Source organism: Mustela nigripes, chromosome 11, assembly GCF_022355385.1.
Source record: "Mustela nigripes isolate SB6536 chromosome 11, MUSNIG.SB6536, whole genome shotgun sequence".
NCBI classification, from domain to species: domain Eukaryota; kingdom Metazoa; phylum Chordata; class Mammalia; order Carnivora; family Mustelidae; genus Mustela; species Mustela nigripes.
In genome coordinates this window covers 7704073-7714001 of record NC_081567.1, presented here as the reverse complement: position 1 = coordinate 7714001, position 9929 = coordinate 7704073, and positions in this window count along the sequence as shown.

Here is a 9929-nt window from a genome sequence, read left to right as displayed (position 1 = left end):
GAGATACACACACACACACAGGAATATTTTTCAGCCATAAAAAAGAACTTTCTCCATCTGAGGTGCTTTTCCTTCAAGACTCAGCCCAAACAGGACCTCTGGGAAAAGTTTCCCATCTCTTCTAAGAAGGCTTGCCCAAGCACTGTGTGCACTGCTCCATCACGGGCTTTCTCCTTCTGTGTTGTTGGGATGAGCGCCAAGAAGCACTATGTTATTTTGTAGTGTCTACACGGATCGGGCATTGGCCTTAGGAATGTGAACTTCAGTCCCTGACACCTCAAGGAAGTCATTGGTCTAAAGAAGAAACGGCTATTTGTGAGTGAGCGTGATGTGAGCTTCGAAAGCTGGGGGCAGAAGAGCCTGAGGAGGGGCTCCTGGGTGGCTCAGTGGGTTGAGTGTATGACACTTGATTGCTCAAGGCCATGATCTCCCGGGTCCTGGCATGGCCCCCACCCCATCATCTGGACCCTGCTGCCTCTTCTGCCTCATTCCTGCTACTCCCCTGTTTATTATATAACAAGTCCTTCACTTTCATTTTTTGGGAAATGCTTTATGATTTACTGAGCACCTACTTTGCCCCCCAGGCAATACGCATTATCTCATTTGATCCTCAAAATAGTATGAGATGATTATTTCCATTTTAGAGATGATAAAACCGAGGCCGACAGAGGTTGGGACACTTGCTCAAGGTCATTCAGCTCTTGGGTGCTGGACCTGGATCCAGCCCAGACACGACTCCAAGGTCCCATTCTTAGCCTTTGCAGTAAACTGTACTTGTTCCCCTCCTACATCAGGCCAGCTTTCCCAACTCAGCTCTGCGATCACCCCTTCAGAACTTTAAGGAACTTCCCAGTCTTGCATTCGAGACCCTTCCCCCCGGCGCCCTGATCATAGGCATGACCGAATAAGAACACTTTGCCCGTCATAGAGTAATCACTGTTCTGCACCACTCTGCCTCACCTGACGGCCAGTTTGTGTTGAGAAGGGCCTGGGTTTTACTTTATCCTTGTAGTTCTCACACTTAACATAGCAGCGGGCATGCAGTGGGTCCTGAGTCAACAGTTGCTGGGTGGAATTTCTGGCTCTGCTACTTGCTAGCGTGTGTAAACTTGGGCAACTTATGTCAAGTCTTTGTGCCTCAGTGTTCTCATCTGAACTCGTGTCCTTATCTGTAAAATGGGTATAACAGTAGTCACTATGGAATGTCACTGTAAGGACGAAGGAAGAGTTCGTCTCCAGGCAGGCATACAGTAAGTGCTCAATAACACACACCCCAGGGGCACCCGGGTGGCTCAGTGGATTAAAGCCTCTGCCTTCAGCTCCGGTCATGATCCCAGGGTCCCAGGATCGAGCCCCGCATTGGGTTCTCTGCTCAGCAGGGAGCCTGCTTCCTCCTCTCTCACTCTGCCTGCCTCTCTGCCTATTTGTGATCTCTCTATGTCAGATAAATAAATAAAATCTTAAAAAAAAAAAAAAAAGACACACTCCAGCCTGGCCAGAGCAGGGAGGAAGGTGTGATAGGGAATCCTAGGTCTCCAGTCTTGCCCCTCACTGAGCACAAGACCTACCACCCCACAGGCCTCTGAAGCCCGGCTCTGCGCCTCTCTCTCCAGCTCTTCCAACCTCACCAAGGGAGGGAGCCCCACAACTCCCTGTGGCAGAACACTCAGTAGGGTTTCCAGAATGGCAAGGGGCCACAAGAGCGCTGTTCAGAGCCTCAGCAATCCCAAGAGACAGACAAAGAGCTTCATCTTAGAGCCTTTTGCAGTTAAGAGCCAGTGTCTGGAAAAGCATCCCTGCATTCCACACTCAGGGTGAACGGCAGAAGCAGAAAGGCCCAGAACACACAAGGCTTGTGTGGGAATCAGATCCAGAAAGCTCTGGAACAGCAAAACTCAACCAAGGGAGAAGAAGCATGTCGTGCCCTCACCAAGACTCTGTGGAGAACATCTCTGTAGAATTGCAAAAAGAAATGAGTCTTCTCGTGCAAAATGGCGTTGGCGTGTTGGGTTAGCTTGCTGGGACTGCTGTCACAAAACACACAGGCTGGGTAGCTTCCCAAACAGAGATGTATTTTCCTCTGGACTGGACTTGGACTTCCAGAGACTGAAAGCCCAATATCGCTTTGACAGGCTTGCTCCTGCTGAGGGTCTCTCCTTGGTTTATGTAGATGGACTCCTTCTCCCTGTGTCCCCAAGGGTCTTCCCTCTTTTGTGTGTGTATGTGTGTGTATGTGTGTGTATGTGTGTGTGTGTCCTAATTTCTTCTGCTAAGGGCACCAGTCATACTGGATTACGGGCTACCTTAATGACCTCATTTTAACTTAATTATCTCTGTAAAGACCTTATCTCCAAGGACAGCCATTCGGAGATACTGGAGACGACAGGAAGTGGGACAGGGGCCACAGTTCAGCCCCGTCACACACACACACACACACACACACACACACGTAAGTCTCGGACAATTCCACATGAAAGAGAAGTCTCCCGAGTATAGAAAAAGTTAGCCAAGTTACACATTTCTTCAGGCTTTTTCTACTCCTTTTATCTCATCCTGGCTGTCAAATCAATACAAATCGCAGCGTTTTAAAAATAGCTGAACCATTTTGACAACCAGGAAGGTTCAGTGCCACCTCGAGCTCTTAGATTTGCCCAGCTTGATATGACCTCCTGTTTCAAAGGAAGCCACATCTCTTCAGCGCTTAGTCACAGCTGGCCTTCTGGAACATCCTTACCATCTGAAGTGGTGGGAGGGGTTGTTTTTTAGCCTGGAACATTTTAAGTAATCCAACTCCTGCAAACGTTCTGCACGACTGAGCTACCTGCCTTTTTACCAGAAACAGATGATTTTGCATCAGAATTCCTTTTTTTTTTTTTTTTTAAGTTGTTCTACCACGTTTTGGAAGAGACAATGGTGCCTAGAAAAACTGCCTTGGACTGTGAGTCAGGAGACCTAGGGATTTTGAGAAAGTCGCTTCGCCTCCCTAATCCTGTTTTATTCACATGAAACATGAGTGGGTGAATTAGACGCCTTCTTGTCCTTTTGGCTATAAAATCTAAAAGTTCAGTGTAACACAACCATGCAGGCTTTGTCACCCTGGCATCCTCCTAATTCATGCTTAAAATAGTTTATTCCATTACATTTAGACCTTATGCCTTGTTACTCAGTTATTACCCATCTCATATACTCCATAGCAACGCAAAGAGGGAGCTCACGGTGGGTGGGGGGCGGTGAGCCGCCTGGAGGGCTCAACAGTGAACGGTGATAGTAACCAGTGATATTAACCAGCAGCCACAATTGTGCCACCGGATCCCCCATCTCATGCCAGAAGATTCTTCAGATCGGCCCTCGTGTTCCCTCTGTGTCTCATGGAGTCCCACCCCCATAACTCAGAAAGGTCCTTGCTTTCCTATATAACTTTAAAGATCCTATCAAAACTCTGGACCCCCTTCTTCCTCCCATATGTAAATGCTGCACCAAAAAAAAAAAAAAAAAAATAGGTGCAGTTCCTTTTATTCTCCCTACAGCCCTGTGGCCCACTGGCCTATTGCTGGTCAAGTTCAAGAGAATAGAACTAAGGGTTTAGTGATTCAAATGTTGAAAACAGGGGTGCCTGGGTGGCTCAGTGGGTCAAAGCCTCTGCCTTTTCAGCTCAGGTCATGATCCCGGGGTCCTGGGATCGAGCCCCACATCAAGCTCTCTGCTCAACAGGGAGCCTGCTTCCCTTCCTCTCTGCCTACTTGTGATCTCTGTCAAATAAGTAAATAAATAATAAAAAAAATAAAAAATAAACATGTTGAAAACATTTTCAGTCCCATAATGGGTCATGATGCCCTTGCTGTTCAGATAATCCTGGCAAACTACACAGACAAAAGCATTTCAGGGATGCCTGGGCGGCTCAGTCAGTTAAGCGTCTGACTCTTGGTTTTGGCTCAGGTCACGATCGTAGGGTCGCGAGATCGAGCCCCACGCCTGAGCCTTTCACCCTCCCTCCCCTCTACCCCTTGCCACTCTGACATCCTCTGAGTGTGTGTGTGTGTGCGCGCGCGCGTGTGTGTGTGTGCGTGTCAGTAAATAAGTAAGCAAATGTCTTAGAAAGAAAGGGGAAAGAAGAAAGAAAGAAAAAGAAAGGGAAAGAAACGAAAAAGGAAAAGAAAAGGCACTGAGCTTGGAAATTGACCAGTAAAGCCTTGGGATGGCCATAAAGGGCCCTGCTGATGCGATTGTATGGAGAGTATACCTTACGGTATTTCACATGGTATGAGATATCTCCACATCAACATCCTACAAAAATCAGAAGGCCTCATTTGTGGGGGATATAAAAGTCCAACACTTTTCACAATTAACTCCTATAAATCGGGACTCTGCAGTAACAGTCTCCTTCAAATTAGATTGGTATACATCAGTTAAGGTTCAGTCAGAACATGGACCAATACTGAGTTGCATGAAACAAGCTCTAGAGCCTTGAGAACAAAACAAACAAACCAAGAAAACGAAACAAAACAACAATAAACTACAACAACAACAAAAACAAAAACCAGTCCCCAGATGCATGAGTACCCCTTGGAACTTGTTAAGAAACACAGATTCTAGGGACACCTGGAGGGCTCAGTGAGTTAAGCCTCTGCCTTTGGCTTGGGTCATGGTCTCAGGGTCCTGGGATCGAGCCCCACATCGGGCTCTCTGCTCAGCAGGGAGCCTGTTTCCCTCTCTCTCTCTGTCTGCTGCTCTGCCTACTTGTGATCTCTCTCTGTGTGTCAAATAAATAAAATCTTTAAAAAAAATACAGATTCTTGGACCCTACCCCAGGCTTATGGAATCAGAGACTGGGGAGTATGATCTAGCACTCGATTTTAATAAGCTATCCAGGTGCATCTGTACCAGCTCTTCTGGTACATCTCAGATTTGAAAACCCCTGTTCTAGAACTCAAGTAAAACCCTGAGGCTCTGTGTCAGCTAAAATCAAGTCTAAATAATGAGGCTAACGGTAACATCTGTGTGAACTTGCCATGTAGGGTTCGGGAAAGGGGTCATGACATAAGGAGCCCGTCCCAAGCTAGTCCTATATGACTAGGGTGATCAGATAGCCGGTTTGCCAAAATGTGCCAGTCTACTTTTACTATTCTCATGCAATGATTGATATCATCACTGTGTCACCTTCAAAAGTGTCCCCGTTTGGATAATAAATTATATGGCTGCCACCATGATGCTTCATTTTAGTAGACATGTGGGAAGGAGAGCATCACTGAGAAGACCTGTCCATCCCTTATGTGCAAGCCCAACAACCAAGTCCTTAAGACTTCTGATTCTTTCTATCTTTCCCATCTGCTTTGTCCTGTTCCCTTCACTTACCTGTGATGGACCCTTTCATGTCCCCTCTGTGGTCCTGTTCTTGCTCTAGCTGGAAGGTCAGAGCAGATTTGTTAACTGCCAGTTCTCATGTTGACAAAGGAAGTGGGAAGATGTGCTTCATAATGGGACATGCAGCTGGGGCCATCCAAGGTCGATCTTAGGTCTTGAATAGAGTGGAAAAAGAAATGACCAGAAGGGTGACCATGAGTTGGTCAAAGAGGACTCGGAGGTGATGATTCTCAGGAAGTTCCTTTAAGAAGGTAGACAAAATAGGGGTACTTGGGTGGCATCTGCCTTCAGCTCAGGTCATGATCTCGGAGTCCTGGAATCGAGCCTGGCATTGGGCTCCCTGCTCAGTGGGGAGTCCTCTTCTCTCTCTCCCTCTGCCCCCTCAATTCATTCTTTCTCTCTTTCTCAAATGAATAAATAAAATCATTTTTTTAATTTACAAAAAAAAGTAGGTCAAATAATCTGAACTTCAAGGACAACTTGAATCGATTGGTTCTCAAGTAAGTATATCCAAATTAAAGGGCTGAGAGAAAGGAAAAGCACCTTCCATGGATTTTAATTTTAATTTTTAAAAAATATTTAATTAATTTATTTATTTGTCAGAAAGAGAGAGAGAGAGCACACAAGTAGTCAGAGAGGCAGGCAGAGGTGGAGAGAGAAGCAGGCTCTTTGCCAAGCAAGGAGCCCGATGCAGGACTCAATCCCAGGACCCTGGGATCATGACCTGAGCCGAAGGCAGTGGCCTAACCCACTGAGCCACCCAGGAGTCCCTTTAATTTTAATTTTTTAAAAGATTTTATTTATTTAACAGACAGAGATCACAAGCAGGCAGAGAGGCAGGCAGAGAGAGAGGAAGGGAAGCAGGTTCCCTGCTAAGCAGAGAGCCTGATGCGGGACTCGATCCCAGGATCCTGAGATCATGACCCGAGCCAAAGGCAGACTCTTAACCCACTGAGCCACCTGGGCACCCCTCCATGGAGATTTCTGAAGTTTATTTTTTTTTTAAAGGTTTTATTTATTTGATAGATAGAGATCACAAGTAGGCAGAGTGGCAGGCAGAGAGAGAGAAGGAAGCAGGCTCCCCACTGAGCAGAGAGCCCGATGCAGGACTCAGTCCCAGGGCCCTGGGATCATGACCTGAGCTGAAGGCAGAGGTTTTAACCCACTGAGCCACCCAGGCACCTGGGATTTCTAAAGTTTAAAATGTAACATAAAGCTTACAGAAGTTCCTGTTGTTGCCAAAGCCTAGACAGGCACATTTCATTATTGGTTTGTGTTGATGGTTGGTTTATATTTATAGGATAAAGTCTTGCTGCGTTTAAGATTGTTGACCAGACTAGGGAAATGTTTAAATGGAAAATTTTGGAAGTATTGTACTTCAGTAAAACAAACAAACAAACAAAAAAATACGTCTTCTCCTCCGATAAACATGATTAAGTAAATTCTTAAGCAAAATCTGACTTTACAACATAAATGTTTCAGTGACCAATAAGAGACATTTTCTTCTCGGAAATGGCATTGAGTAGCAATCACCAATAACATGAAGATTTCCCCCCAAATTTAACAGGTGTGACTCTACCATTTTCCAGGGTTTCAATTTCATTTGAAAGCGAGAGAGAACTACTGTGCTAACTTCTGCTTCTGATAAAAGTAGGCTAGGTGATTCAGCCCATCTTTCCTCCCGAGGAGATTAGGGGAAAAAAAAAAAAACAGAATATAAAAAAATCCACTTGAAGGCACCAGAGAGCTAGCATATGACTGAAGAATCACCAGTTCCAAGTCCAAGAAAAGGACAGAGGTTCTGCAATGGGAGCCTGGCCGGGAGGGCTGCCTTTCTTCTGGGGACATCCCCCAGTTCCAGAGCCATTGTTGGCTGGGATGTCCTTCAACTTTCTTTTTCTTTTTTTTTTTTTAAACATTAATTATATTGAAGGGAATTATACATTCTGCAAGGCGCACAGATCATATCTCTACAGCTTAACCAATTCTTTATTTTTTTGTTTATTTTTAAAGATTTTACTTCTTTATTTTTTTTTTAAAGATTTTATTTATTTATTTGACAGAGAGAAATCACAAACAGGCAGAGAGGCAGGCAGAGAGAGAGGAGGAAGCAGGCTCCCTGCTGAGCAGAGAGCCTGATGCGGGGCTCGATCCCAGGTCCCTGGGATCATGACCTGAGCCGAAGGCAGCGGCTTAACCCACTGAGCCACCCAGGCGCCCCAAATATTATTAGCTGCAGGTAACTTTTTTTTTTTTTTTTTTTTTTTTGTCAGAGAGAGAGCGAGCGAGAGCCAGCACAGGCAGACAGAGTGGAAGGCAGAATCAGAGGGAGAAGCAGGCTCCCTGCGGAGCAAGGAGCCCGATGCGGGACTCGATCCCAGGACGCTGGGATCATGACCTGAGCCAAAGGCAGCTGCTTAACCAACTGAGCCACCCAGGCGTCCCAGATTTTACTTCTTTATTTGACAGACAGAGATCACAAGTAGGCAGAGAGGCAGGCAGAGAGAGAGAGCAGGAGGAAGCAGGTTCCCCGCTGAGCAGAGAGCCCGATGCGGGGCTCGATCCCAGAACCCTGAGATCATGACCCGAGCGGAAGGCAGAGGCTTTAACCCACTGAGCCACCGAGGTGCCCCTAAATGGAAGTATAATTAACATACAGTGTCACATGAGTTTCAGGCATACAACATAGTGATTCCACAATCCTACATTATTCAGTGCTCATTGTGGTAAGAGTAGTCACAATGTCACCAAGCAGCATTATTACCATCTTACAGCCAATTTCCCTATGCTGTACTCTTCGCCACCATGACTTACTTATTTTGGTAACTGGAAGTCTGTACTCCTTAATCCCATTTATCTGTTTTACCCAACCTCCTACCCACCTCCCCTCTGGCAACCGCCAAATGATTCTCTGTATTTAAGGGTCTTTGTTTATTCTGTTTCGTAAATTCCACATATGAATGAAATCATACAGTACTTGCCTTCGACTCATTTCACTTAGCATTATACCCTCTAGGTCCATCCATGTGGTTGCAAGTGACAAGATCTCGCTCTTTTCTATGCTTAACATTCCATTGTGTGTATATAAGACATATTCTTTATCTGTCCTTCTCCTGATGGACCCCTGGGCTGTTTCCATATCTTAGCTATTATAAACAATGCTGGAATAAACATAGGGAAGCATCTATCTTTTTGAATTAGTGTTTTCATTTACTTTGGGTCTATACTCAGTCATAGAATTACTGGATCATAGGGTGTCTCTATTTTTAATTTTTTGAGGAACCTCCATACTGTTTTCCACAGCGGTTGCAGCAGTGTGCATTTCCAACACCAGTGCATGAGGGTTCCTCTTTCTCCACATCCTTCCTGACATTTGACTTTCTTCTATTTTCTTATCTTTTTTATTCTGGCCATTCTAGTGTCAGAATGGTTTTGATTCGCATTTCCCTGATGATGAGGGATGTTGAGTATCTTTTTGCCTATGCTAGCCATGTGTGTGTCTTCTTTAGAAAAATGTCTATTCAGGGTGCCTGGGTGGCTCAGTAGGTTAAAGCCTCTGCCCTCAGCTCAGGTCATGGTCACAGGGTCCTGGGATCAAGCCCCGCATCAGGCTCTCTCCTCAACAGGGAGCCTGCTTTCCCCACCTCTTTCTCTCTACCTGCCTCTCTGCCTACTTGTGATCTCTGTCTGTCAAATAAATAAATAAAATATATATTCAGGTCCTCTGCCCATTTGAATCAGATTGTTTCATTGGTGTTGAGTTGTATGACTTCTTTATATATTTTGGATACTAATCCCTTATTGGATAGGTCATTTGCAAATATCTTCTCCCATTCAACAGGTTACCTTGCCCTTTTGTTGATTTCCTTCACTGTGTGAAAGCTTTTTGTTTTGGTGTCATCTCAGTGGTGGATCTTTGCTTTGTGTTTCCCTTGCCGGAGGAGACATCTCTAGAAAAATGTTTCCTGCAGCCAATGTCAAAGGAATTACTGCCCATGTTTTCTTCTAGGAATTTTATGGCTTCAGGTCTCTCCTGTAGGTCTTTAATCCCTTTTGAGTTTATTTTTGTGTACGGTGTAAGAAAGTGGTCCAGTGTCATTCTTCTGCATGTAGCTTGTCCAGTTTTCCCAGCACCATTTGTTCGAGAGACTGTCTTTCCCCCATTACATATTCTTGCCTCCTTTGTCAAAGGTTAATTGGCCAGATAAGTGTGGGTTATTATTATTTTGGGGCTCCCTATTCCATGTCACTGACCTACATGTCTATTTTTGTGCCGCTACTATACTGTTTCTATCACTGCAGCTTGGAGGTTTATCTTGAAATCTGGTATTGTGATTCCTCCAGCTTTGTTCTTCTTTCTCAAGATTGTTTTAACTCTTGTGGTCTTTTGTGGTTCCATCCAAATTTCAGTAGTTTTCTAGTTCTGTGAAAAAAAAATGCTCTTGGTATTTTTTTTAATTTATTTTTTATTTTCAGCATAACAGTATTCCTTATTTTTGCACCACACCCAGTGCTCCATGCAATCCATGTCCTCTATAATACCCACCACCTTGTACCCCGACCTCCCA